This window comes from Chenopodium album, chromosome 18, assembly GCF_948465745.1.
Source record: "Chenopodium album chromosome 18, dcCheAlbu1.1, whole genome shotgun sequence".
Lineage (NCBI taxonomy): Eukaryota > Viridiplantae > Streptophyta > Magnoliopsida > Caryophyllales > Amaranthaceae > Chenopodium > Chenopodium album.
The window spans coordinates 23,178,514-23,180,859 of NC_137851.1; the positions used below are offsets into that span (position 1 = coordinate 23,178,514).

General features: G+C 39.0%; 1 non-coding gene across 1 annotated transcript; it reads left to right on the top strand.

The window, feature by feature from the left end:
• Positions 1-1,736: 1,736 nt before the first annotated feature.
• On the top strand, positions 1,737-1,842 carry LOC145593410 (small nucleolar RNA R71). Its single transcript, XR_014102739.1, has one exon. It is a non-coding gene; the product is annotated as a small nucleolar RNA R71 (small nucleolar RNA).
• The last annotated feature ends 504 nt before the right edge of the window (positions 1,843-2,346 follow it).

Below are 2,346 nucleotides of genomic sequence, written 5' to 3' on the forward strand. Positions count from 1 at the left end.
GCAAAATCCACCGAAATAACAAATTTGCCAACCCTAAAAGGGACATCCTCTACGTTACCCTTTGGAAACTTGATTGATCTATCGGCCAATTGCAAATTGATGTTAGTAGGCAAGAGTTCCCATAGTTCAAGTCTTTGGAACACCGAATATGGCATAAGGCTAACACTAGCTCCTAGGTCACATAAGGCATTATCAATTTGCATTTTGTAAATAGCACAAAGGATGGAAAAGTTTCTGGGATCTTTTAGCTTAGGTGGCATCTTGTTCATTATGATTGTATTACAATTCTCGGTCAAGTTCACCGTCTCGTCAACATCACAAGTCCTCATGCTGCTCAAAATGTCTTTAAGGAATTTTGCATAATTCGGCATTTGGGTGAAAACATCGGTAAATTGTAGAGAAAGAGGAAGTTGTTTGAGCATGTCAATAAATCTTCTAAATTGTTCATCCGACTTGTGTCTCATGCATCTTTGTGGATAAGGAAGCTTGGGTTTCACAACTTCTCTCTATTTCTTCACCTCCTTAGGTGGCTCTACCATCCTTCACTCAAAGATGCACCATCTCCCTCATCCTCAACTAAAACCTCCTTGGCACACTCCTCACTATTACTCTTGCTTGGCAAACTCTCCTCAAGCACCCTGCCACTCCTTGTGACTATTCCATTAACGGGTCTCTTAGGGTCTAGGCCTTGAGAAGGTAAAGAAAAAGGGCTTGCTTGGTCTTTCAAAGCATTGGAAAGTTGAGAAATTTGGTTTTCAAGCATCTTATTGTGGGTCATCATTTCATTAAACTTCTTATCACTCACCGCCATGTAAGTGTTCAACAACTTAGTTTGGTTTTCAATGATTTCCTCTAAGTTAGTCCTTGAAGAAGAAGAGGGTTGAACATAGGAATTATCACTTTGGGTCTTTGGAGCAAAACCGGGTTAGGGACCCCTTTAAGCATTGTTTTGAAAATTTCCCCTATTTTGATTGTTCCAATTACCTCTACTTTGATTTTGACCATAACCTTGATTATGGTTACCATAACCTTGGTTATTATTACCATAATTTTGGTTTTGATTTTGGCTACTATAACCTTGGTTGTTATAGTTACCTCGAGAATTTTGGTTCCCTTGGTTCCTATTACCACCACCTTAGTTATAGTTGTCAAAATTTTCATGGTTGTTGCAATTCCTATTCCATTGACCTCTTTGATTCTCAAACCTAGAATCATTATTATTTGACACATAGTTCACATGCTCATTCACATTTCCATCTTGATCATCACAAACATCCATACATGCATAAGGGAAATTAGAAGCATCATGATCATACGATCCACAAACATCACAAAACAAGCAACCACTAGGCATGTTACTAGAAGAGGGAAAAGGTTGAGAATTAGAAGACATACCTCTTCCTTTAGATTGGGAGGGAATATTTAAAACTTGAAAGGTAGCACTTTCCAACTTTGCCTTGATAGCGGACATTTCCTTCCCCAACTTTGTCATTTGTGAGGACAAGTTGTTTATGGCATTAAGATGATCAACCGAGTACACCGAAGAACTACTCTTGCAACTTGACTCCCTTTCACCATCTTGCCAATCTCTATAATACCTCACTACGTCTTCAAATATGTCTACCACTTCCTCCTCCGTTTTATTCATAATGGGACCTCTGGCTCCTCCATCAAGACACGACTTTCCTTGAGCACTTAGGCCACCATAGAAGATTTGAATAATTTGGTAAGTAGGAATTCCGTGGTGAGGATATTCTCTTTGATACTCCTTGTACCTCTCCCATGCTTCATAGAGGCTTTCACTAGACTTTTGCTTGAAACCTTGAATCAAAGCTCTAGCCTCTGCCGCTTTCACTTCGTCCCATGTCCTTAGAGAATTGGGTTTGACCTCCTTGTCTAGCCATTCCAAGGTACGCCCTATGAGAGAAAAGGGAAAAAGCATGAGGCAGATGAATTCTTGGGAAATTCCATTCACTTTGATAGTTTTGCAATACTTTTCGAACACTTTAAGATGGTTTAGCGGGCTTTCATGTTTAGCCCAACTAAATTGTCGCCTCACTATCAAAGTGATCATTGTCGGCCTTATTTCGAAGTCATTTTGCAGTGTTGTAGGTGGAGCAATCCCACTTTCAAACCTATATGCACCCGAAATCCTCAATTCCTTCAACGCCACCCTTAGATTTTCTCCCATCCTTACTAGTTCTTCTTGTTGTGGTTCCTTGATGAGCGGCATTTATGGCTCTCAAAAGAATAAGATTTAGGTTCATTTTCTATATTTTCTTTCATTATTTTCATATAATTTTTAGATCTTAATCCGTGGTTTTAGTTTAGTTTTATTTTATTTTG